Raw genomic sequence first — 27,505 nt, 5'->3', positions numbered from 1 at the left:
TTCGATTCCCCCTCATGGACAACACCGGTGACGATTGTCTGAATGGGTTGTGGGGTCTCCCCGAGGTCTACTCGGCCTGAAATGTGTGTGCGGTGTGTAGTAAACATCGCTACTCGGGAGACAAAGGTGGCCGGGCGTGGTGCTGGCCACCGACCTCCTCGTGTGCCGTGCCGGCCTTCATAGGTGCTCGCTAACAGCACTTGCCCCTACAGTCTGTAACATACGGCGGATCATTGTTTCGTTTGTGTATTTTTTGGGGGGGAACGGTAGCGTAGTTGGTTAGTGCGTTGAGCTTTGAACCCGGCGGTACCGAGTTTAATTCCACGGCTTAAATCAGTGGTGTTTATCTGAACCGGTCCTGGGCCTTACCTAGGTCGACTCAGCCTCAAAAACAAGTACCCGATGCGGTGTATGTAAGTACCAGCACTCGAGAGACAAGTGAATTGTCGCGGCCTGCTCTTACCCCGACAGCCTGTGTAGGCTACACGGGGGACCTTTGTCTTTGTGTATCTCTTGGCACTGTGGGGTGCGCAGGTGGTGCTATCAGTCAGTCTTCTCAGCCAATTAACCCATAACACCAGCTGGGTCTGTCCCGTGAGCTGATGCCGGCAGCGAGAGCCTTCGACACTTCACATCGCCTCGGAGTGCACCTAGCCTGGCACAAGCGGCAAATGTCATCGTGGTTTAGCGCACTGCCGGCCGTAACAAGGAGCTCACTTACAGCGCTCGCTCCTGCTGTTTTCGGAAAGGGCTACATCGGTGATCAAGATCAAGTGGATGCAATTTACGTTGGCACTGAGAGCAGCTGCGACGGAGAGAGGCGGCGAGGAAAATCGACTGATGAGAAGCTACGTCGCAGAGGGTCGTGATAGGTTGGGAGGGGGGCGGATTGCGGAGCCCTTCATCCAGCAGTGGAGTGACCATAGCTAATGATGATGGTGATGTTATAAAAAAATATTTAAGCTCTGTGAAAAAAAAAAATATTGGGAGGGGGGCCGGGGGCAGATGGATCTTTCCGCCCCCCCCCCACACTCACGCGTGCCCCCCACCAGATGCCCCTTTACACGCGAGCAGCCCCCCCCCATCTCCATCGGGTTTAGCCTCAAACGCCGCGGGGGGGGGGCATCACTGGCTTGCGCTGGTGAACGCTCATCGTCGTGTTTGAAACGTGATTTTTATTTGTTTGTTACCCCTTTCATTTTCATTCCCTCTCTCTCTCCCTCTCTCTCTCTCCCTCTCTCTCCCTCTCTCTCTCTCTCTTTTTTTAATTCTTTTTTACGATCAGTGGAAACAAGAAGATGCTCGGTGTATTCGGCACTTTGTTTCGTTCATCATTTCGTAAAATGTTTTTTTTTTAACTAGGCTCTATGTAACCCCCCCTTTAGCTCACTCTCTCGTTCGCCCTCTCTCTCGCTCCGGCAGTACATATACTAAAATTGGAACGATACATAGAAGATTAGCATGGCCCCTGCGCAAGGATGACACGCAATTCTCTCTCGCTCGTTCTGTCGCTCATTCCCTCCGCTCTCCACTCATGTTCCGATCGTCGTCGTGCGAGACGAAAGAGCATCGACTCCCATTCGTGAACTCTGCAGCGCGCGACCCGACGACCGGCGATGCGATTTGCTCTGCAGCTGCAGCGTGGTGGTTCACGGAGGTGCCTTGTAATTTAGTGTCAATTTGGCTCCCCCCCCCCCGTGTCGAGCTCCCCGTGCTGATGGCCAAGGACCGCGCGCGGGGCTTTAATTTGCGGATTCTAATTTGATCTTGCATTGTTTATATATTTCGCCGGGTTATATACTGTGTGTGTGTATTGGGAGCGATCGTGCAACGGTTAGGGCGCTGCGCTACGAACCCGGCGACCCGAGTTCGCTTCTCGCTCACGGCCAACACCGCCAGTGACGATAATCTGAACCGGTCCCTGGGCCTCCCCTAGGTCGACTCGACCTCAAATGAGTACCTGGTGCGGTGTGTAAACATCGCCACTTGGGAGACAAAGGCGGTCGGGCGTGGCGCTGTCCACCGACCCCCTCGTGTGCCCGCCTTCGTAGGTGCTCGTTCAATGCACTTGCCCCAACGGTCTCTTAAGGATATACGGGGGATCCTTCGTTTTTAAATCCTTTATATTAAGTTCACTTGCTTGCTTGCGCGCTTACGACCGTGCAAATCTTTCGGTCGTTTTTTAACCCACTTCCCGTGATCCAATCGAGCTGACATTTTGCACACAGACTCGTTGTGCGTGACAATTTCTTTTCGTGAAACTTTTTTTCCAAAATGTTACACTTTTTAGGTAATTTATTTATTTATTTAATTACCAATTGCTTAATGGTGGCAGGCAATCATCTGACCCATAGGTGGCAGCCATCTCAAGCCAGATGACGAGAGGACTCTAGCCGCCCTTTTCAAAGACCAATATGGGCTGGGTTGTGGCCCATTGAACACGCATATAAAGGATTTATAGTGAGAAACTTTTTTTTACGGGTTAATTTTTTTAGACCTCGTATTCGCCATTCGGGTTGCTGCCACAGCAGTGTAACGGTTCTCACACCGGACTCCAAAGCTTAGAGGTGGCCGGTTCCATCTCCATCTCCCCGGCACGGCGTTTGAAACACCAGTGCAGGTTTCTTAAACCGCCCGCCCGCCCGCCCGACCGCCCCTGTTCACCGAGCAGTGTGGGCGCGTAGCTGCTGTTGGTCAATCGGCAGGGTCGTGCGTTCTCCTATCCTCTGCCCCCCCCCCCCCCCCCACTTCTTCCAGGACGTCTGGCCATGGCCGGTGTGGAAGAGTAGGCCAAAGATCTCCCTCGATGCGTGGAGGCCATTCTGATGGCGGCGGTGTGAGCAGAGGAATTGCAGAGCTGCGCCTTTATTTCAGCGATACAAAACGACTAAGTGGGTTTAACGCGTTTCACCGGGGCTATTTTATCGCCTCTTCTGTAATTTAAAAGATGAGTTTAAAAAAAAAATGTTTTTCTCTCTCTCTCTCTTCGTAAAAGGGCCCACGTCAGTCCATGCTTGCTGCAGATAACCCTGACAGCTGCGTTGCTTATTTGCGCCTTGCGCTCGTTTTAATTCCGGCGAAGGATTTCTGAGGAAATTATCCCGTGAAAAGTATTATTATTATATTAACGGAGCTGTTTAGCTGCCAACTGGGGGAAGTTGTTGTGAATATTAATACGCGTTTGCATGAAAGAACAGGCTGTTATGTGCATGATAAATGAAATAAAAAAGGGAGGCCCTTGCCAGTGGTGCACAAGGACATATGGAAAAGGGAACTCGTCACGTTCTCCATTAAACAGAAATATGACTCCAACGGAATAATGTGGCGTGGAACCGGAGGCTCCGAAGAAAGTCCGTAGCTCAAGATGCAAATAAAAAGAATAATCATCATCGTCATCATCGTCAACTTCATCAGTCATGTTCAAGCCACTGCTGAAGGAAGTCATTTACACACAGACAGACACCACGGCGCTAGTGCCAGGCTAGGTACACGTTGAGGCCACGTGAAGTGGTCGAACGCCCGTCGGCAGGAGGTCACCGGGCAGAGCCAGCAGGTGCCACGGGTCGACTGACCGAGATGACTGGCTGATGCACCACCACCTGTGCCCCCCCTACTGTGCCCACTTACAGCCATACGCTCACGTGTGCAGGCGGTCCGCTGCTTTTACGACGACGCAACGCGTCGTTCCTGGAAACCCCCGTCGCGGATCGTAAATCGGATCCTATTTTTCCACAGACGGTAGGAACACTGCTTGCCGATGTGTGTTTTTTCATCCTTTTATCGGCCATAGAAGGAAAAAAAGAGGTTTAAAAAAATCCAAAAAAACGTTCGCGAATTACAAAAGCTCCACGCCAATTCATTTCGGAATCCGGGCCGACGCTGTTCAGACGCGTTGGGAGTCGTGTTGGAAGACGCGTCGTAAATCGAGTGTCTGCGTCGTTAATCGAGTGTCGGCGTCGTTAATCGGTCTACGGTGGCGTTACATAAACGTCATAGAATGTGGACCGTCGTAAGCCGGAGAACGCTCGTGTAAAAAAATATATAATCAGAATAGTTATACGGGAGGAATCCGATGAGCTATGAAGCTCTTTTTTTACAGATGTCCAGTAGGGGGCACGGGGGTCAGGACGTTACAACAACAAACAGTGCAACGCCATATGCGTGCAAAGTTTAGAAAAGGTAAAAATAGATAGATACAAATTCAATTTAATTTATTTTTCAGATGCAATTTGGCCACAAAGCTCAACAAAGTGGCTTATCGCGTGGAAATTCACAGCGGCAAAACCAACGCACACGTGTATTAGTGTGTGCAAAAACGACCTGTGGAGAACATCTGCCGTTTACTCTTGAAGTATTGGAAAATGACGGCAGGAAACTCCTTGACGGGAACACACTTCTTTTATTAAATCTTGACTTGTAACAATACAACGCGTGGCCTCTCTTCTTCACACTGCACTTCTCTTGACTCAGGATTCTGTGCTGCCGGCTCTCTGTGCCTCGTGTAGACTCCGCGCCTCGGCTACACTCCTCTCTCGCCTCGTGTAGACTCTGCGCCTCTGCTACACTCTCCACTCGCCTCGTGTAGACTTTGCACCGCTCTCGCTGGCTACACCGTATGCATACTCGGCTCGTGCAGACCTTCCTCTCTCGCTGGCTACACCGTATGCATACTCGGCTCGTGCAGACCGTTCTCTCTCGCTGGCTACACACTACACATTACTCAGCTCGTGTAGACCGTTCTATCTCGCTGGCTACACACTACACATTACTCAGCTCGTGTAGACCGTTCTATCTCGCTGGCTACACACTACACATTACTCAGCTCGTGTAGACCGTTCTATCTCGCTGGCTACACACTATACATTACTCAGCTCGTGTAGACCGTTCTATCTCGCTGGCTACACACTATACATTACTCAGCTCGTGTAGACCGTTCTATCTCGCTGGCTACACACTATACATCACTCAGCTTCTACTCTCCCTTACTCTCCTCTCCGGGCTCTATCTCTGCACCTTCCTCTTCATTCTTAGATGGTTCCACTTCTGCCCCCTGCTCCTCTGTGCATCACCTTATATACCCCTTCTTCCCGGGAGACGGAGCGGATGCGGACCTCAACGTCGGCACCGCTCCTCAGTTACCCAATCCCCACGCTCTATCCCCACGATCCGGTTCCGCTCAGCGCGTGTTTCCACTCCCCAACCAATCACACCGCGCTGCTACCCGATCACTCCCTCTGGGCGCGTCACCGGCACACAGCCAATCAGCAGCACTACCCCCACCCGCGCACTGACGCCTGCTCCTCCCCGTCAGCGCGCGTCACCGCACACACACCCGTACATACGCGCTGGCACACGACATATACACCCAGCGCGTATCACCACTACATCACCCCCTCCCACATAGCTCGCAGCCGGCCCGGCTGCTAACAACAACCAACCGCGACGATAAAACGACAATCAACAAAAAAAAACCCCGTAACCCCCCGAGTGTGCCCCGTAACACAACACAACAACAACAACAACAAGAATAACTATGTACAGATTGACAATGAACCCGAAAAGTCAACAATAACACGATACGAGCAAATTCGAAACGAACGCGCCCCACGTCCCTGCGACTACACGCAGTGACGAGGCGCTCCAACTGCCCCGACTCCTCACGAGGCAGGTCATGCAAAGTAGCACGACCTGGCGCGAGTCCGTCTGGCTGGTCCATCGTATGGGGCGGGACACTGACGACCGTCCGGCGGTTCCGGCTGCTCCAGACGGCGCGGAACGGGCCTGAAAGGGCCGGCCCCGCCGCGGAGATCCGGCCGCCGGTGATCGGCAGCTGTCAGTTCCGAGACACCTGGGAGCAGATCAGGCGAAAATACGTGTGGATCAGGCAGAGACATTTCCCCCTCTGGGTCGCCGGTCACGTCACACGCCCGGCCATCACGACACAAGGGGAGGCCATATGGAGGCGAGAACGGTTTCAGTCGGGAGGGGTGAACGTACCACCGGCGCTTTCCCCACTTTATCTGAACGCACTGGGGCCGTGCAACGCGCACGACCTCCACGGGTCCCCTCCACGGTCTCAACAATTTAGGCGACGTAGCCAAGGGCGCCTGAGGGCAATGCAGCCAGGCCCTGTCACCTGGTTTCCATTCGTGCATGGACACCTTCCGTGCCCGCAACCGTTCATTAGCAATTTGGCGAGCCCGCGAATTAAGCCGCGCGGCCTCCCTCGCCTCTGTCAGCTTGTGAATATTAAACCTAATATGTTCTGCCAAATTAGAATTAGTTCGTGGAGCGGACAGGCCAAGTTGCGTTTCTATTGGCGGGTCAGCTTCCCGACCGTACATCAGATAGAATGGGGAAAACCCCGTAGCTGCATGGGGGGCCATTCTATACGCAGCAAGGACTCCCGGGACCTGCAGGTCCCAATCTACATGTGCCTCGCACACCTGCTGGCACAGCATGGAAGTCAAGGTTTTGTGGAGTCTCTCCACCATCCCGTCAGTCTGCGGGTGGTACGGGGAGGTACGCACCTTCTTGGTACCCAACAGATCGCACACCTCTTGCAACAATTTACTCGAAAATTTTTTACCTTGGTCGGTCAGCAGGCGTTCGGGAGCCCCTTTGTCCAGGACATAGCCCTGGACAAAGGCATCCGTCACAGCCGCTGCCGACTGGTTAGCGAGAGGCCACGCCATAGGCCATCGGGTAAAGTATTCGACCCCCACTAACAAATATTTATTCCCTCTTGGCGTGACTGGGAAGGGCCCCAAAATATCGAGTGCAACGAGCTCGTTGGTACGCGAGACCTGAATAGATTGCAGCGGTGGATTAGCTGCCACGGCCGGTGGTTTACGCCTGGCGCACTCAACGCACCCCTTCAGAATATGCACCACATCACTTCCCATTCCCGGCCAGTAATAGTCACGCTGAAGCAGGGCCAGCGTCTTGTTAACTCCCAAGTGCAAGAGGCGTTCGTGTGCCGCCAAGACAACCCTCCCCCTCACAGCGGAAGGCACCACGAGTGCGTTCCGCCGGGACAAACTGTCCCATTTCAATAACACGCCCCGCTCAAGTACATAGGAGCCGGTACGCTCCTGGTCCCCCTCGGGACCCCCAACCTTGCGGCGCAATGCTAGCAGCGAGCTGTCCGCCATCTGGAGGCGGCCCCATTCGCTGAGCGACAGCGAGAGCAGCGAGTCCCGACCCTGAGAGGCAGTGGAATCATCCCCGATCGGTGCGCCCGCTGTCGCAGCCAGTGCCCCCATCTCCCCCGCAAGCGTCGGTTTACAGCGCGCCGATCCCGACAAACACGCGCATTCATCACAAGGCAACAACCGCGACAAGCAATCGGCATTCGTGTGTCGCAACCCCTTACGGTACGTAGTCGTAAACTGATAGTCCTGGAGGACTTCCAACCAACGCGACAACTGGCCCGAGGGCTGGGCGACCCTCAATGAATACTGTAGCGCCGCGTGGTCCGTTCGGACTGTAAAGTGACGACCATAAAGATATGGCCTAAACTGTTGCACAAAAAAAACAATGGCAAGCAGCTCGCGACGGGTGACACAGTAGCGCTGCTCCGCCGGAGACAACACCCTACTACCGTAGGCGACAACTCTTTCGACACCCCCAACGACTTGGGATAGCACCCCCCCAATGCCCGTGTTGCTAGCATCCGTGTCCAGCAAAAAGGGACTGGCAAAATCGGGATAACACAAGGGTGGGGCACCCACCAAGGCGTCCCGGAGGGAGCGAAACGCGGCCTCCTCCTCTGGTCCCCATTTGAACTTCACTCCCTTCGCCGTTAGAGCGTGCAAGGGTTTTGCAATAGTGGCGAAGTGCTCAACGAACCGCCGATAATAAGAAGCAACCCCGATGAAACTACGCACGTCAGAAACGGACGTAGGTGTCGGCCACGAACCGACACAATCCGTCTTCGCGGGATCGGTGGAGATCCCCGAAGAATCGACAATGTGACCCAAGTATCTAACGGACCTACGAAGGAGGTGACATTTGGCCGGTTTAAATTTCAACTTAGCCGATCGCATTCGCAAGAACACCCCTCTCAATCGCCGGAGGTGTTCCTCAAACGTTTTACTGAAAACAATGACATCGTCCATATAAATCAAGCATGTATCCCACTGCAAGCCCGACAAAACCAGCTCCATAAGTCGCTGAAACGTCGCTGGAGAGGAGTGAAGTCCCATGGGTAACCGGTTAAACTGGAACAGCCCCCCTGGAGTCCGAAATGCTGTCTTAGGTTTCGACTCTTCGTCGAGCGGCAACTGCCAAAACCCCGATAACAAATCAAGAGTCGAAAAATAACGCGCACCAGACAATGCATCGAGGGACTCATCCATCCTGGGGAGCGGATACGCGTCAGCCACAGAGATCTTATTCAGGCGACGGAAATCAACGCAGAATCGCAGGGACCCGTCCTGCTTCTTAACCAGCACAATAGGCGCTCCCCACGGGCTAGAGGAGGGCGAAATAATATCGGCTTCTAGCATATCGTTAACAGCCGACTGAACATGTTCCTTCTCCACGGGACTCAGTCGGAAGGGATTTAGCCTGACCGGCGCCGCATCGCCCGTTTCAATGTGATGGTGCAACAAATCCGTGCACCCAATGTCATACTTATGTTTACTGAATACATCAGAGAATTCAATGAGCAACTCGCGCAGCGCACCCAACTGCGCCGCCGACAAATCGTCCGAGGCGGCACATAACGAATGGACCCACTCAAGGTCTTCCCTTGGCTCAACGTTCCGCGCGGGGCTCGAGCCCACCTGCGCAACCAACCCATCATCCCCAGGAACCTGCGCCGCGTGAGCCAGCACGGTGCCCTGCGGGATGACAGCTGGTCGCGACCCCGCGTTCAAAACCATCACAAACGGATCCCTGTCAGCCCGCACCAAAGTGTGAGCCACCGATAAATCAAGACCCCCGACAGCCTTGTTAGAAGGACCCAAAAGCATACTCTGTCCCGAAGCCTCCCTCACCCATGGTTTTCGCAACCGGAGGGGAATCAACATCTGTGAACCCGGGGGCACTTGCACTGTCTGCGTCGCCACCGCTTGTATCGTAGCGCACGCCGTCCGAATGTCAGTAGGGCCCGTCAAAAATGAAATCCGGCGACCCGATGGCAGTTCAATGCATCGTTGATCGATAAGAATTTTAATGGGCATTTTAGCCAAAAAGTCAGTGCCCAAAAGACACGGAACTGCCAAAGAAGACGAAACGAAAACGGGTCCCGATAATTTGATATCTCCAATGCAAATGGACGCCCTAACCTGACCGATAATGCCCAACGATCCCCCATTAGCGGCGTAAAATGGCACATCAACTGGAAGCAGCGGACGACATTGGACTGGAAGAATATTATAAATGAGGTCCGATATAATAGTTGCCGATGCCCCCGTGTCCACTAACACCCTAATCTCAACCCCATCAATAGATCCCGTAACAACGGACGAACCCGCCGAAGCAGCCACAATTCTATGCCCCAATTCCGCCCATTCAATGTCTCCCTGGTCCCGGCCGAACCCCCCTCGCCGAACCGAATCCCCGAACCTTAACCGGCCCTCCTCCGCCGCAACGCGGCGTCCCATGTGTGCCGAATAAACAGGCCGAGCGTGTGAGGTGCCGCGACTTGCCGGGGATTGTAGAGATGACTTGGGCTCTCGGTCGTCGTCCAGCCGAGCTCCCATGGCGCGCTGCCGCGGAGCGCGGCACCCGGACGCCACGTGGCCCCGGAGGCCGCAGTTATAGCACGTGACGAGGGTCGGAGTAGATCTTGGTTGCTCCGACTTTTGGCCCGATCGCAGAGGCGACCGGGCCCCCGGCCTCCAGTCCCCTGGTCGTCCCGTGGCGAACGCCTCCTCTCGTGGGCTGACGACTTGGGGTTCGGCGACCACCAACCCCGGGGCTGCGACGACAGCAGCGTTGCAACCAACGCCTTGCTTCCGTTGTAGGGCCTCGTGCGCTTGAATACTCGTGGCGACTCTCAAAGAAGAAATATCAATGTCGTCAGCTGTGTTGATAGGGACCCCCAGGTCCTGCGCCAACTTGAGCAGCTGCTCCAAAACCATCGCGTCTTGGCCCTCCTCGTCCATCCGAGGGAACGCAGCATCAGCAAGAGCCAGCAACGCCGTGCGATAGGCCAGCGCGGTCTCCGTGGCCGCTTTCCGTCTTGCGTAGAACTGATGGCGGCATGTAGAGGGAGGCCCGTAGACCCTGGCCAACAAACCCAGCGCATCCTTCAGCGTGGAGCGGTCCGACTTCCGTGCAGCCCTGAAGGCCGCGAGCGCATCGTCGTCCAGCATGGCGGGCAATGCCCGCAGCGCTGTAGCATCGGACCACGCTGACATCTCTTGATGCGCCAAAAACCTTCGCTGAAATTGGCCCCAGTCTCCGCCTTCCGCCTTGAAGGCTGACAACGTGGGCAGGCGCTGCTGAAAAATGAAGTCATCCGCCTCGTGGTTCCTCTCCGCCTGTCCGTCGGTGTCTAAGATGGCGGCTCCAGCAGCAGACGTAAGATGGCGGACCCCCTCGCGCGCTGATGACGTCGATGCGCGCGCTTGGGAACCCACCACCACGTGGCGCTCGCCGTTCCCGCCAAAAGTAGGCCCAGGCGCAATGGCGGGAATCCCCCATTCGTTTTGGCGGGAATCTGCGGGGCGACCTTGTAAAATGTCCCCCACCGTCCCCGCTCCTCCCGACGAGCTGATCTCCGCCAAGATGGACGCGGCGGCGAGCAGCAGCTCCGCCAGTCGGGAGTGCGCCTCACGAAGCCCGGCGTCTGTCCCCGGTCGCTCGGCCGGCGCCGTCGACGGACCCTGCAGCGTGGGCAAGTCCTCTTCCTCACCCCCCGCCACCAGCGGCTCCGAGTCGTCCAGGTCTTCCTCGCGGTCAATCCCGTGGGTCCTACGGGTCTTCCTCGTCTCCATACTTGGAAGCCCGTTTCACTTCTGACGCCAGATGAAGTATTGGAAAATGACGGCAGGAAACTCCTTGACGGGAACACACTTCTTTTATTAAATCTTGACTTGTAACAATACAACGCGTGGCCTCTCTTCTTCACACTGCACTTCTCTTGACTCAGGATTCTGTGCTGCCGGCTCTCTGTGCCTCGTGTAGACTCCGCGCCTCGGCTACACTCCTCTCTCGCCTCGTGTAGACTCTGCGCCTCTGCTACACTCTCCACTCGCCTCGTGTAGACTTTGCACCGCTCTCGCTGGCTACACCGTATGCATACTCGGCTCGTGCAGACCTTCCTCTCTCGCTGGCTACACCGTATGCATACTCGGCTCGTGCAGACCGTTCTCTCTCGCTGGCTACACACTACACATTACTCAGCTCGTGTAGACCGTTCTATCTCGCTGGCTACACACTACACATTACTCAGCTCGTGTAGACCGTTCTATCTCGCTGGCTACACACTACACATTACTCAGCTCGTGTAGACCGTTCTATCTCGCTGGCTACACACTATACATTACTCAGCTCGTGTAGACCGTTCTATCTCGCTGGCTACACACTATACATTACTCAGCTCGTGTAGACCGTTCTATCTCGCTGGCTACACACTATACATTACTCAGCTCGTGTAGACCGTTCTATCTCGCTGGCTACACACTATACATCACTCAGCTTCTACTCTCCCTTACTCTCCTCTCCGGGCTCTATCTCTGCACCTTCCTCTTCATTCTTAGATGGTTCCACTTCTGCCCCCTGCTCCTCTGTGCATCACCTTATATACCCCTTCTTCCCGGGAGACGGAGCGGATGCGGACCTCAACGTCGGCACCGCTCCTCAGTTACCCAATCCCCACGCTCTATCCCCACGATCCGGTTCCGCTCAGCGCGTGTTTCCACTCCCCAACCAATCACACCGCGCTGCTACCCGATCACTCCCTCTGGGCGCGTCACCGGCACACAGCCAATCAGCAGCACTACCCCCACCCGCGCACTGACGCCTGCTCCTCCCCGTCAGCGCGCGTCACCGCACACACACCCGTACATACGCGCTGGCACACGACATATACACCCAGCGCGTATCACCACTACACTCTGACTGCAAAGTAATCCCCGACTGCAAAAGGTAGACGGACGGGGTGATTCGGAGAAAGTCTGAATCACTGAGCTTGGCACCTTTGGGATCCTGATTTAAAATCCAGATTTCATCCGCTCGTGGTCAAACACGGCTCACGTGGCGAGTTGACATTCTCAGCCTGATCACCCGATGCTCGCATAACCTCCCCTCCCTACACCCCACCCCATCATGTCACACGTGGTTTTGCACTTAATATCACCAAATTCCAGTAATGAGAAATACAATAACAATTTCGGGTTGACTGTCATTTGATGAACGTCTCCCTCTGCAACAGGATACGTGGGGGAAATGTAGGAGGGGGGGGGGAGGTCGGACCCACGGTCTGGATAAGAGGTCACTTTTTCAGTGGCTATGAGAAGTAGTTCTCTGATATCTCCTTCCACTGCCCCCCCCCCCGCCGAGAAAGATCCACATTGACGCTGCGTTTTAATGACGCGGCACCCGTACAACAACTCGAATAGAACGAGAAAAATACAGCAACAAAAATATAAATCACAACAACCGAGGCGTCGGCGAAGACGTGCGCGAATTATTATTATTCAATTGGGCGGCTGCTGGAGTCTTCGGCACAACAAACACCGCGTCTCGGTCGCGCCGAGAAGCGCGCTCGCGTTGTTGACAAAAGTCACGGCGCTCCACGGCGGGGCGCGCGCGCGGTGTAGTAAATTGCCAATTAGTGCCAATCAGCGAGTGGCAGATGAAGAGTGACGACTCCGCCGGTCCACGGAGTCACCTCGCCAGCGAGAACCCCCCTCCCCCCACTCCCTCCCACCCTTCCCGTGTGCCCCCCACCCCCGTGTCTCATTCCCTCTCTCTGACCCTCCGTGGTTTCGTCCTGTCGTGTCCCTCGATATCTCATGACGCTGTGCCCCCCGTGTCTCTTCACCACTGCCTCCCCCCGTGTTTCACTCTCCAAGAGGCCCCCGTGTCTCATCTCATTCCCCTGTGCCCCCCGTGTTTCATCACCACTGCCTCCCCCCGTGTCTCACTCTCCCTGTGCCCCCGTGTCTCATCTCATTCCCTTGTGCCCCCCGTGTCTCTTCAACCACTGCCTCCCCCCGTGTCTCATCTCATTCCCTTGTGCCCCCAGTGTCTCTTCACCACTGCCTCCCCCCGTGTCTCACTCTCCCTGTGCCCCCCCGCGTCTCATCTCATTCCTTTGTGCCCCCCGTGTCTCTTCACCACTGCGTCGCCCCGTGTCTCATTCTCCCTGTGGTCCCAGTGTCTCATCTCATTCCCTTGTGCCCCCCGTGTTTCATCACCACAGCCTCCCCCCGTGTCTTATCTCGGCTGCCACATCGAGTAGCATCATCTCGATCGTGCAGACGATGAATTCCCCCCTTCCCCCCCCCCCCCCACTTGAAGCAGCCGGCAATTTCCCCCTCTCCGAGTCTGCCCCCCCGTGGGGTCAACAAGCGGGCACCATGATAGCAGGCGCACCACAAAGACAAAGACCCCCCGTATAGCCTTTGAAACAGACTGCTGGGGAAAGTGCTGTTAGCGAGGGCGTAATTAAGGCCAGAACGGCACACGAGAGGGGGGTGGGGGGTTGCCAACAAGCGAGCCCGGCCGCCTTTGTCTCCCCCAGTGCTGACTTTTACACACCGCGCGAGGTACTGGGCTCATTTGAGGCTGAGCGGACCTAGGGGAGGCCCAGGATCCATACTGGTCACTGGTGTTGGCCGTGAGCGGGAATGGAACTGGAGCGGGTTCGTGGCTGGACTTGTCCCAACAGGGGGCCCGAAAGCAGAAATCATTTTAGGGGACTCTCCCCCCCCCCACCCCCACACACACCCCCTTTCAAATAATTGAAATCACCGCGAGATAACGGAAGAGATATCGATGCAGTGAGACAGCGGCAACGCAAGACGACAAATACGAGAGGAGGGAGCGACGCACTCAAGGTAGCGATGTGTGCGCGACATTCGTTGGGGTTGTTTTTTTTTTAATGTGACTGCCTTGTATTATTTGGGTCTTTCGGTAAAGTCACGTAGATAGGTTCAAAGAAAATAACAAACAACAAACGACAACCTTTCGATCGCAACACAAGCGTGTTCGTCGTCACGTGTGTTTTTTTTTTTTGCGAGGATTTTAATGTGCGTCAATACGTATATTTGGAGCCGTTCACAATTGTGGCATCAATTCGGTGGTGGTGGTAGTGGGGGGGGGTCTTGGAGGCAGAGGTCGCAAACGGGTTTTGATTCCTTACTCGTACCCGTACCCGGCCGCACCAGGGTCGCAAACGGGTACGGGTATCGGGTACCTGATTGCGACCTCTGGGATGAAGCCATGTTGCAGGCGCGGGTGGGTTGATTCTAGGAACTTGAATTTTGAGAAGAGACAAGACGTTTGATTGTGACAGTCGGGTTAAACTAAAAACAAAAGGACGTTTTTGTTTTTAATTTGACCAGGTAAGGGCTCCACTGAGCTATGCAGCTCATTTTTGGAAGCGACACTGGCCATCACAAGGGATAGCCCGACGAATTGGCGTGTCGCGTGGACATTTATCTAGCAGCAGACTCCTAATATAGAGACATCGTCACGGTCAGGCTCGAACCCACGACCTCCTGGATACCAGGCGAGGTAGCTAACATTTCTCCACATTTATGCCCAGCCCAGCAACCCACCGTGGCCACCGTGGCGGGTTGCTGGCGGCCAGACAGGTGCGTGTGTGTGTGTGTGTCTGTGTGTGCGTGTGTGTGTGCGCGTGTGCGTGCGTGTGTGCGTGTGTGCGCGTGTGCGTGCGTGTGTGTGTGTGCGTGCGTGTGAGTGAGTGTGTGTGTGTCCGTGTGTGTGTGCGTGTGTATGCGTGCTTGTGTGTGTGTGCGTGCGTGTGAGTGAGTGTGTGTGTGTCCGTGTGTGTGTGCGTGCGTGCGTGTGTGTGCGTGCGTGTGAGTGAGTGTGTGTGCGTGCTTGTGTGTGTGCGCGTGCGTGTGAGTGAGTGTGTGTGTGTCCGTGTGTGTGTGCGTGCGTGTGTGTGCGTGCTTGTGTGTGTGCGCGTGTGTGTGCGTGCGTGTGAGTGAATGTGTGTGTGTCCGTGTGTGTGTGCGTGCGTGTGTGTGTGCGCGTGTGCGTGCGTGTGAGTGAGTGTGTGTGTGTCCGTGTGTGTGTGCGTGCGTGTGTGCGTGCGTGTGTGTGCGTGCGTGTGAGTGAGTGTGTGTGCGTGTGTGTGCGTGCGTGTGAGTGAGTGTGTGTGTGTCCGTGTGTGTGTGCGTGCGTGTGTGTGCGTGTGCGTGTGTGTACGTTGGTGCTGTGTGTGTGCGTGTGTGCGTGTGTGTGTGCGTGTGTGCGTGCGTGTGTGTGCGTGTGTGCGTGTGTGCGTGCGTGTGTGCGTGTGTGTGTGCGTGTGTGCGTGCGTGTGTGTGCGTGTGTGCGTGTGTGCGTGCGTGTGTGTGCGTGCGTGTGAGTGAGTGTGTGTGTGTCCGTGTGTGTGTGCGTGCGTGTGTGTGTGCGTGCGTGTGTGTGCGTGCTTGTGTGTGTGCGCGTGTGTGTGCGTGCGTGTGAGTGAATGTGTGTGTGTCCGTGTGTGTGTGCGTGCGTGTGTGTGTGCGCGTGTGCGTGCGTGCGTGTGAGTGAGTGTGTGTGTGTCCGTGTGTGTGTGCGTGCGTGTGTATGCGTGCGTGTGCGTGCGTGTGAGTGAGTGTGTGTGTGTCCGTGTGTGTGTGCGTGCGTGTGTATGCGTGCGTGTGTGTGCGTGCGTGTGAGTGAGTGTGCGTGCTTGTGTGTGTGTGCGTGCGAGTGAGTGTGTGTGCGTGCGTGTGTGTGTGCGTGCGTGCGTGTGTGTGTGCGTGCGTGTGTGTGTGCGTGCGTGTGTGTGCGTGCGTACGTGTGAGTGAGTGTGCGTGCGTGCGTGTGTGTGTGCGTGCGTGTGTGTGAGTCTGTGTGCGTGCGTGTGAGTGAGTGTGTGTGCGTGCTTGTGTGTGTGTGCGTGCGAGTGAGTGTGTGTGCGTGCGTGTGTGTGTGCGTGCGTGCGTGCGTGTGTGTGTGCGTGCGTGTGTGTGTGCGTGCGTGTGTGTGCGTGCGTACGTGTGAGTGAGTGTGCGTGCGTGCGTGTGTGTGCGTGCGTGTGAGTGAGTCTGTGTGCGTGCGTGTGAGTGAGTGTGTGTGCGTGCTTGTGTGTGTGTGCGTGCGAGTGAGTGTGTGTGCGTGCGTGTGTGTGCATGCGTGTGTGTGTGCGCGCGTGTGTGTGTGCGTGCTTGTGTGTGTGTGCGTGCGTGTGAGTGAGTGTGCGTGCGTGTGTGCGTGCGTGTGTGTGTGCGTGCGTGTGTATGCGTGCGTGTGTGTGCGTGCGTGTGAGTGAGTGTGTGTGCGTGTGTGTGTGTGTGCGTGTGTGTGCGTGCTTGTGTGTGTGCGCGTACGTATGCGTGGTTGGGCCCCCCGGGGGCGAGGGGTGGTGGAGGAAATAAATAAATAAATAAAACACACCCAGAAAATATCGCTTAATTGGGGGGAAAAGAAAAAGAAAGTTCATAAAATTGATAAATAATACGCTGGGAGTGCCTCGGAGATAACAAAAGGGAAGCGACTTTCAATTACGGGGAGCTCGGCAAATTACCGCAGTTAATAACGAAGTCTCAAATTAAAATCGGAATTATACAAACGTTGGTGCTGTGCGTGTGCGTGCGTGTGTGTGCGTCTGTGTGCGTGCGTGTGTGTAAGTTGGTGCTGTGTGTGTGCGTGTGTGTGTGCGTGCATATGTGCGTGTGTGCGTCTGTGTGCGTGTGCGTGTGTGTGTGCGTGTGTGTGTACGTGCATATGTGCGTGTGTGCGTCTGTGTGCGTGCGTGTGTGTAAGTTGGTGCTGTGCGTGTGCGTGCGTGTGTGCGTCTGTGTGCGTGTGCGTGTGTGCGTGTGTGTACGTTGGTGCTGTGCTGTGTGCGTGTGTGTGTACGTTGGTGCTGTGCGTGCGTGCGTCTGTGTGCGTGTGCGTGTGTGTGCGTTGGTGCTGTGTGTGTGTGCGTGTGTGTGTACGTTGGTGCTGTGCTGTGTGTGTGCGTGTGTGTACGTTGGTGCTCTGTGCGTGTGTGCAGGGGGAGATGGGGGGCGGGTGGCTTTCCTATTCCGAGTTTGGAGCGGCGGTGGTGATCGGTCGTTGGCAGGGTGGGCGCTGCGACGAGGTGACGCAACTGGGCGCATCTCCGATCGAGTCGCCCTGAGCGGAATTCGCGAAAGCTGCCGTACGTGTGTATGTGTGTACGTACGTTGAACTTCTTTCGCACCGTACGTAGCCAACCGCGCTCATCGGAGGTGCGGGGGAAGGACAACAAGCCGAACACAAAAAGCAGTTCTAAAGAAATGAGTTTTCAATCTAGATGATAGCTCCAGTGACTTCCTAATAAAGGAAGAACGTTCCAGACGGCCCCAGAAGCGCATCTGAAAGCGCGCGATGCAGCGGCCGTCTCTGTTCGATTTTCCAGACAAAAGCCGCTGCGAGATGGTTCCAAAGCCGCTCCTGGGATGGAGAAACGGTTTTGCCGGTCGCTGTTAGGAACGTTGATTTGGGTTAGAATTCCATACTTGTCTTAAATTTCGATTTAAAGCTTTCGTGACTGCAGGGATTCATCTTCTTGGTTCTTTCGGTAAAGTCACGTTAAAGCTTTCGTGACTGCAGGGATTCATCTTCTTGGTTCTTTCGGTAAAGTCTACGTGACTTTACCGAAAGAACCAAGAAGATGAATCCCTGCAGTCACGAACACTTTAAATCGAAATTTAACCGCCACTACGGGGTGGGATTCCATAAAACTTTAAGATTTCTACGTGACTTTACCGAAAGAACCAAGAAGACATGCTCGTCTTGTGAGCCCACATCTCTCGCAGGCAAGCAGTGCGCCCCTGCACGTAGGGGAAAGGGACTGCTTCCGAGACCCTGCCGAGTGGCCACTGGTACTCGCACGGTAGAGGGCAGCACTTTCCCACTCGCTCTGCCATATGAGAGTAAAATATTTCGTCACGGAGCAGGAAGAAACACCCCCCCCCCCACGCGCACCCGCCCTACATTTTAATTCTGGGGTAGCGCCGAACTAAGTGCGCGACGCGAATTGAGAGCGATGGGTTATTGTGGTGCAGGTAAAGTCACGTAGGTAAAACATTTTTTTTATAAAAGTAAAATAAAATAAAAATCACGACGTTTCGGAGGCAACACAAGCTTCCGTCTTCAGGTGGAACCGTCACAGCCACGACAGCTGTATCAAGTAAATCTAGAATCGTGAGGCTACACTTTGAGAACCCGGTTTAAATCACCGGTCGGCTGAAACCTGGATTCGAACCCCGGCTCGCAGCGGCGCTGCAAGGCTCGGCCCTCTGGCCACCAAGCCATCTCCACCACCCCTGTAATTTCAATGATCACACTCGGTCGTCATCATCATCATCATCACTTTCAGGCGCAGCCAGGTTTGGACATCGATTCCCATTCGTCTCGCAAACCCGGCCACGTGGACGGAGGCAATCGTGACGCTGCAGCGCTGAGCGCCAGGGTGGTGAAGTACGGTCGAAAAAATCCCTTACGACCCGCGCGGCATGGGGAGGCCCCTTATCCAGCAGTGGCTTTCACGAAAGGGCTGCACACGATTGTAAAGAATTATATTGGTGTAGGCGACCACAAGGGTTTCAGTTATGCAACACTGGCATCGAACTTCAGTTGTCAGTGCTGAGTAATTGAAACCATCTGAATGTAAAGTATAGTGCATAATAATAATAACATGCATTGCCGCCACGATCATCATCATCATCAGTCACGGTCAATCCGCTGCCGAACGAAGGTCTGCCTTGCCGCGAAATCCATCTCGCCACCGCCGTTGCATAAAACTAATCTCATCATTCCATCTCCACGGAGGTCATGCTCCAGCGTGTGATTCACGATCGTTACTTCGCGGCACCTCTGGCAACCCACGGCTGGATGTTGTCCTCCCCGTGCCACGTTGGCCACAGGGTTTGTTTGACCATACTTCACCGGACTTGACCACGTGGGGAGCGGATCGTGGGGCGGTCTCCGCGCGCTGCGCTACGAACGCGGCGAGCCGGATTGAATTCCCGCTCGTGGCCAACATCGTCGATGATTATTTGAAGCGGTCCTGCATCTCCACTAGGTCGACTCATGACTCCGATGAGTACCTGGTGCGGCGTGTAAAACGTCGCCACTGGGGAGACAAAGGCGGCCGGGCACGGTGCTGGCCACCCACCCCCTCGTGTGCCGTGCCGGCCTTAATAGGTGCTACTCACAGCACTTGCTCCTACAGTTTTTTAAGGCTGTACGGGGGATCTTTGTTTAGACTATACTTCACCACACTGGTCAGTACAGCGTGTTGATTGAGGACGGGGTCACGCTGTGTATCGGTTCAGGTATCACTCGCCGCTGATGTTTGCTGTGGCTGGGAATCAAACTCAGTTTACTGAGTTGATAGTGCAGTGTAGAGTGCTAACCACTGTGCCACCACTCCCCCGAGTAGTATGTTAGTGTATTTTGACAAACATATTCAAATAATCGGGACTGACGAACTGACTAACGTAAATTCGAATGATGTTCAGAAAGCGTTAGAACCTTCAAAGTTATCACAAATATAGCCGAGGTTAAATTGACCAGTTTTGACGTTCTGAAAGCCAACGAATTACAGCCCGAGTTTTGGTTGGTTTAACAGTCCTGTGCTGAATGGTGAGATCATTACACCACTATCCAGAGCTGGCCTTGGGTGGCCCAGAGGGCAGAGCGTTGCGCTGGCACTGCCGAGACCCTCGGCTTCAATCTGGCTGTGAGAGCCGCTCGCGATTTTGAAACCTGGTTCTTCCCGAGCGCATCGAGGCGTTGGTAGTGTGTCAGCCTGCGCTTGGACGATTGCACAAGAACAAAAAAAAACCATCACGTAAAATTAATGGTTTCGCATTCCATTTGGCAACAGTCCAGCCCCGAGGCTTTAAAATTTACAGACACGTGTCTGTGGAATGCGTAACTCGACGTTTTGTCGTTTCATGTCCATGCCCTGCCTACACCAGCAGTACTCTTAGGTTGTTTCGGTAAAGTCACGTAGGTAAAAAATAAATAAATAATAATAAAATTACTAATAAATTAAATAGAAATAAAATAATAAATCACGACGTTTCGGAGGCAACACAAGCTTCCTTCATCAGGTGTAAAAAGGCACAGCAAAATGAATGCTACCCCTATCCCCTCCCTTTGATGCCGCTAATCCTGCATAATGCACGGGCATAATGACTTTAAACCCCCCGCCAAACCTCCTACGCATTTCACAAGTAGTACTAATCGCATATCTGCATTTCCCATAAATGTGCTAAATTCCTCTTGATTTGCAAATTATTTTGTCAAGGCGCCCTTCCCCCCTCCATCCCAGCTTAAATAGTCGCTCCAAGCCTGGAGTGTGTCATTCAGACTCTGTCTTCTCGACAGACCTGTTCTCCACCTGAGGACGGCTGCTTGCGTTGTGGCCGAAACGTCGTGAGAATTATTTTATTATGTTTGATTTGTATTCTTTTATTATTTCCATTCTACGTGACTTTACCGAAAGAACCAAGACGATGAATCCCTGCAGTCACGAAAGCTTTAAATCGAAATTTAACTGTAGTGAGAGTTATTAGTGATGGGACATTATTATATAGGGTAAGAGGAGGGGGGAGGAGCCAAGGAGGACGGATGCAGGACGGGGTGGGGGGTTTGGGGTGGGGGGTGGAGCCACGTGACTTTACCGACAAAACCTAAGAGTATGAATCCTTGCAGTCACGAAAGCTTCAAATCTAGAATTACACCAGCAGTGTAGGCAGGACATGGGCGGTGGGGTGAAGCGTGGGTACCGCCACTTCTTTCAAGACCTCTATCCAGTGTGGCCACATGGCCTCCGTTCGCACTGTGAGTCTGCTCTTGCCCGCGACGGATCGGCAGCGGCCACTGATGCTCCGATGCTGTGGACGGATCATGGATGGCATCGATGATGTTGGCGATGATCATGATGATGACGTCGACAATGATGATGACGACAAGGATGATGATGACGACGATGATGATCATGATGATGGCAATGATGACGACGATGATGATCATGGTGATGATGATGATCATGATGATGATGACCTCGACAATGATGATGACGACAAGGATGATGACGACGACGATGATGATCATGATGATGGCAATGATGATGACGATGATGATGATCATGGTGATGATGACCACGATGATCATGATGATGATGACGTCGACAATGATGATGACAAGGATGATGACGACGACGATGATGATCATGATGATGGCATTGATGACGACGATGATGATCATGGTGATGACGACGATGATGATCATGATGATGACGACAATTGATGATGACGATGATGATCATGGTGATTATGACGACAATGATCATGACGATGACGACGATGATGATAGCGTGTCGTTCATCTTGCTTTGCCGGTAACGCGAGAGATTAATCTGCAAAGTGAGCCCTACGCCTGCCGGGGTGAAAATGTTAAATGTTACGATCGATGGTTGCGTAATCGGCGTGATGAATCTGGGGCTGCGTGACGCGTGACGGCGCTACCTCGTCACGCTGACCAGCAATCAAAATCGGTCGCCGGGATCGTAGCGTAGCGCGCTAACCGCTGCACCACCGCTCCCCACAGACACACGCACACACACAGACACACACCAGCAATTGTTTCGCTCGTTTCACGCCGAGTGTCAACGCCCTCTTTCAGGAGAGGGCCCTGCCATGAGTTTGCGATGGGGGGGGGGGGGTGCTGTTGCTGCTTTGTGTCATCCCAGTTGAGTAAATGTATGTTTGTAGCTGTGGGAGTTCACCGGAGAACACCCACGCAGGACAGGGAGAGACTTTGCAAACTCGGCGCGGGAAGACGCCGCAGTCGGGAATCGAGCCCAGGCCCTCCCTGCCGCGAGGCACAAGCGTTGCCACCGTGCCGGCCCCTGCCACTCAATTTGCTTGTCTATCCACTGCCATTGCCGATGCAATCATCGGCCGGTATCTATCCACTGCTGGATGTAGGGCTCGCCACACTGCTGCTACTTCCGTCTCACTCCTGCACGCGCGTTCATCTCTTCAGCTCCATCTCCGAGGCGGACGTGCCCTTGCAATGCCGTCCTTCGGACGTCGTCGAGGAGCGATAAAACCATCACGCGAACTCCGGTCATCCTCGCAGGAGCGGCTTCTGGCTCGCCATCGAACAAAGACGGTCGCCCCATCGCGCGCTTTCAGATGTGCTTCTGCGGCCGTCTGGAACGCTCTTCCTTTATTAGGAAGTCACTGGAGCTATCATCGAGATTGAAAACGAATTTCTTTACAACTGCTTTGTGTGTTTCGTTTGTTGTCCTACCCAGGGCACATCCGATTAGCGCGGTTGGCTACGTACGGTGCGAAAGAAGTTCAACGTACACACACACAGTCCCAACCGTCGGGGAAGCAACACTTAGAACGATCCATCTCACTCCTCTGCGCATGCACCCATCTCACCGCTCCATATCCGCGGCGGTCGACCGCCTTCGGCTGCCGTGCCCGTCACCAGTCTGGACTGTCGGCCGTAATCCGTTCTCGCGTCGCGCCCTGTCGAAGCCAACTCGTCCTGAAAGTCAGCGAGACGCCCCCCCCCCACCCCCATTTTGTCGATGCTTTCCGATCCGTTGGGTCCCCCTCTTCCCGTCGTAGCGGCGCTTCACAAACTTAAACACGGCGGCCGCCTGAAAAGGGCAAATTACATTGATCACGCGACCAAGAACTCACTCGCGAGATCATTCACCCAGCTAATGGACTGTGCGATATATGACGCTGATGCCCAAGTCGTGACCGACCGCGCTATTTTTGCCCATTTTATAGAAGTCGGCGCGTTTTTTTAATTTACAACAAAATCCACCGCGTAAATTACACCGCTGACTCCGAGATGCGCTCCGTACGTTCGAAAACTGAAGCCGGACGTTTTGAAACGTGAGAACGAATTCTAAGTGGGAACGTAGCAATTTTCCTCAAATTAACTTTTTATCAGAGAATTCAAAAAAAATAAAATGAACGCCTCGGGTATCGCGGAGTCCGTAGGCGTTGCCGTGATGACCAGCGGTACCTCGTGCGAGCGGAGCGAGGATTTTGTTCTGCTCACGATGACCGGATCGCAATGTTGGTATGGGGGGACATCACTTTGTTTGGTGGGGCACCGGAGAACGATAGGAAGGTTCAGAAGTCCGAATCTATTTCTTGCGGAGGGCAGCAATATAGTTTGGGAGCTGAAGGGCAAGTCAGAGGTGGGGGCAATGGGTAGGGGGGAGTGTTCGGAACTGGGATTGAATGAACGAATGGATGGCGAGGTGTGGTGGTGGTGGTGGTGGTGGCATCAACGGACATTGTCCGTGACCTTTTGACCTTGACTCAATTCGCTCTGCTCGTCCCCAGTCGGGCAGGCAGGACGAGTCGAGGGTGCCGGAGGTGGGGGGGGGGCAAACTGGGCTTGTCGTGTCGCGTTCCGTCCATTCACCTCGCCGCCGGGCTGGAGGGTGGGGGCTGGGGTGGGGGCTGGGGTGGGTGGGGGTTCTAATCTGGGACTCCCCGCTGGGCTTCGTCAGGCTGTGTTGGTGTCGCTCGTCAGATCAGCGGCGCGGTCGAGAGGACCGTCCAGTCGACACGCGGTGCGGACACGGACCGCGCGGTGCGGCGGTGACGAGGCCGCGCGTGCGTCTCGTGCGGTCATGCGATTCTGCCCTTGGGATTTGAGAAGTGCCGGCTCGTTCGTTAAGAAGAGTGCGTTAAATATAGATGTCAAGAAATAAATAACGAATCCGATAATCAACCGTGAGAATAAGTAATCCAAGAGGGCCTCACCGAGCCTCTCCGTTTTTTATTATTTTTTCGGCACGGTGTCCGACGTTCCGCTCCACTTGCCGGTGGCAGCTTCTTCAGGCGCAGCCCGAAAAATGTGTCGGTCGAAAATCCTTCACTGCGACGTGATGCCCCGGCTTTCGCGACCCTTGTTACAAGTCAAGAACCGTTTCACTGCTTCTGCGTCGGGGATGTTCGCCCATGAACCGCGCGACTGAGAGCTGAGCTTCGTGTCCGGGGGGGAGGGGGGAGGAGAAGGGAGGGGGGGGGAACCAGAGAACCCCGGGAGAAACCCCAGCACCGCTGTGCGGACGAGAGAGGAGACACTCGGCACTGCCAACCCCTCAGCCATCCGAGTGTTCCTCTTCTCCATCGTATGGCTGATGTTGGTGTGGAGCAACGATGATTGTGAAATAATAACAACTATCATTTTACATCGAGGTGGTTGAGCCAGATAATAATTATTTTTTGAACGATTATCACGATCATTAAATATTCTTACAAGGCACAGCAGACCCAATAAAAGGGCTTCAAGGCGCTGTAAAGAAAAATAAAATATATCTCTAGTTGATATAACATTACCTCGGAATTAAGTAGGTCTTGTAAATGTTGTGGTTTCACGCTTCAACACACCGGTGGGCTAAAGCAGTGAACTATTTGTCTTTTGTCAACGTGACACTTTTTTACTGATTGGCCGTGTCGGGTGGTGGAGGGTTACGACACATTTATAAATAACGCGATCTAAACCCAAAAACGTTGATTATGAGGTCTTGAGTAGTTTATTTCGAGATGGGAGGATCTCAGCATTCAGGCGCAGTTCTTCAGGCAGAGCATTGCAGATCTGAGGGCCAAGGCCTGAAGAAGCCCGAGTTCCGAAACGTTGTTTTGCCAAAAGCGTCGGGAGTAGCAGAGCGTCACGCTGTGACGTTTCGTTTGTGCTTTCGAATCGGTGCGTTGACTCGTTATCTATAGAAATGTTCCGACTGAGTGGTAACGAGGCTCAGCGCTGCTTTATTAGCAAGAGTTGACATCAGGCGTATGCAGGATGGTTTGGGGCAATAGGAAACAGAAAACTGTTAGAATAGTTTCAAACTGGTGAGAGTGCGGAAATACAGGTTTAGCGGCACTTTGACTTGCAATGTTTCCTCCAGCGTCACCGTGGCTATTTTTAAATCCTTTATATTAAGTTCACTTGCTTGCTTGCTTGCGCGCTTACGACCGTGCAAATCTTTCGGTCGTTTTTTAACCCACTTCCCGTGATCCAATCGAGCTGACATTTTTGCACACCGACTCGTTGTGCGTGACAATTTATTTTCGTGAAAAAATGTTTCCAAAATGTTCCACTTTTTAGGATTTTTTTTTTCATATTTTATTTAAAATACCAATGTGATAAAAATGAAACTCTTACTCAAGAAAAACAGAAATGAATAATAAAATAAAACCGATGCCACGCATATAAAGGATTTATAGTGAAAAACTTTGTTTTTACGGGTTAATTTTTTTGGCTGTTGTATTCACTGCACATGTAAGGTTGTTTTTTGTTGCTAAGTCGAACCATGCAATTCCTGCCATATTTGTCCCCATTGTCACATTTGACACATTCCGGTAATTCAGGTTACCCAGCCCTTGATATCTATCGTGCTGTTTGTATCCAAACGTAAAACAAACTAAATAGCTTTGTTGTGCCAGGTGAAGCCCCCACTGAGATATTCGCTCTCTTTAGTGGCGACGTGGCACCACCTGATAGGAGTGGCTTATATCATCATCACACGAGCGAATTTATTGAAGCTAAATAAACGCGATGCGTTTTGTTTCTAAATGGGGAGGGCAAAACCGGAGGATCCGGAGAAAAATCCACGCAACCACCACGGGCAGGGAGAGAACATGAAAACAAGAACATCGAATACGCGGGCATCGTGAGGTTCTGGGATCGAACACACGGCTCCCAGCGTGCCGTGCGAGAGAGATAACATCTCTCGCAGTTCCTGGTCGGATCTGGTCTCATCTGTGACGCCAACGTCTGACTGCAGCACTGGTCAGGTCTCGAACACCGGCCAGATCTGGGCAGTTTCTATGGTTGCAGACGTACCTTTCAGACACTGTAAATATTTGAGTAGGAAACTCGTGATTTTGTTTTTACTTGGATGTAGTATCAACCACGTACGCCTGTAATTCAGAGTGGAAAAATTTGTCCACCGCTCTTGATAAGCGAGCAATGCTAATTAGAATACCACCGTGGTGATGGTTCGTTCAGGTGCACGTCTTTGTGTCCAGACGATTTACCTATTCCATAAATAAGCCACGCTTACAAAAACTGCAACAAACGCCCCTTCCAACTGACACCCGCCCCTGTGCATCACTGACGTGACCTCGAAGCGTTGACTGCTTCGAGGTCACATCGAGCGCGCTGGCGGCGGAATTGAACTTGGGGCTACGTCGACGGCGTTTGAAGTTTTTTGGTTTTTGTTTAACGACGTGGGAATTCAAGCGGCGAGGGTAGTCTCTCATTTTTGCAAGAGTGACCGGGGGCATTGGTGTGCCAGTAGCAGGCGAATATTGCTATGCACATTCCACATTGAGTCATTTGGGTCATAGGCGGCGTGGCTATGATGAGTGAGGTGGGTGGGGGGGGATTGAATAAAACCTCGTGTCTAACACCAGGCCTCGTGGCGACCACGATAGGTCACGGACTGTGAGGTCACCCTCGTTTGTGGAGGCGCCCGTCCGTGGCGGCGCTGTCCCCCGATCGCAGCTCAGGGCCCACGCCGCCGCATTGCTCGTCACAGAGGCTCAATCGAGGTCTGTGTCGGCGTTCTACCAGAGGTCGCAACCGGGTACCCGATACCCGTACCCTACCCGATACCCGGCTACCCGTACCCGGCCGGGTACGGGTACCCGTTTGCGACCCTGGTGCGGCCGGGTACGGGTACGCCGTGAGTCACTGGTGAGTAACTGTTTGTCACTCATTTCCCAACGTCTTGTCTCTTCTCACAATTCAAGTTCCTAGAATCAACCCACCCGTGCCTGCAACATGGCTTCATCCCAGAGGTCGCAATCAGGTACCCGATACCCGTACCCTACCCGTACCCGGCCGGGTACGGGTCGGGTACGGGTATGGCCGGGTACGGGTACTCGTTTTCGACCCTGGTGCGGCCAGGTACGGGTAAGGAATCAAAACCCGTTTGCGACCTCTGCGTTCTACCGAATCGCCGACCCCTTCGTGTGTCGGTGGGGGCTGGAGGAGGCAGAGCACCCCCCCCCCCCCCCCCCACATTCTAAATCCTCATTTCACGCCGGCGGCAGAGCGGACTGGAAAATTGCTGCAACAAATAATCGAATTAAGCGACAGGCGTTGCGGGCATTCCTCATACAGACGGGCAAGGGGTGATCGCCGGAGAGGAATGCGCAACAGACACACGCCGATCGTAACGTTACTCACGCCTGCGTTTAACATTTGTCTTCAAAGTAATTTACTTGTTTTATTCACGTCTTCGTAGGGCGCAGCAGACCCCAACGAAGGCCTTCGGAGCAACGTATGGTAACACTGATTGAGTTTCCGTACGCCCGGGGTTAGTG

The 27,505-nt window shown here is 53.9% G+C and overlaps 1 protein-coding gene and 1 non-coding gene across 2 annotated transcripts in view; one reads left to right on the top strand and one right to left on the bottom strand.

The window, feature by feature from the left end:
• LOC144722833 (N-acetylgalactosaminyltransferase 7-like) overlaps positions 1–27,505 on the bottom strand; it is a 119,035-nt gene that overhangs the window by 78,209 nt on the left and 13,321 nt on the right.
• On the top strand, positions 1,401–1,507 carry LOC144722849 (U6 spliceosomal RNA). Its single transcript, XR_013586100.1, has one exon. It is a non-coding gene; the product is annotated as a U6 spliceosomal RNA (small nuclear RNA).

Source organism: Lampetra planeri, chromosome 15 (genome assembly GCF_965212315.1).
Source record: "Lampetra planeri chromosome 15, kcLamPlan1.2.h2, whole genome shotgun sequence".
Taxonomy (NCBI): Eukaryota; Metazoa; Chordata; class Hyperoartia; order Petromyzontiformes; family Petromyzontidae; genus Lampetra; species Lampetra planeri.
Note: the sequence above shows the minus strand (reverse complement) of the source record. Positions and strands in the feature narration are given on the sequence as shown.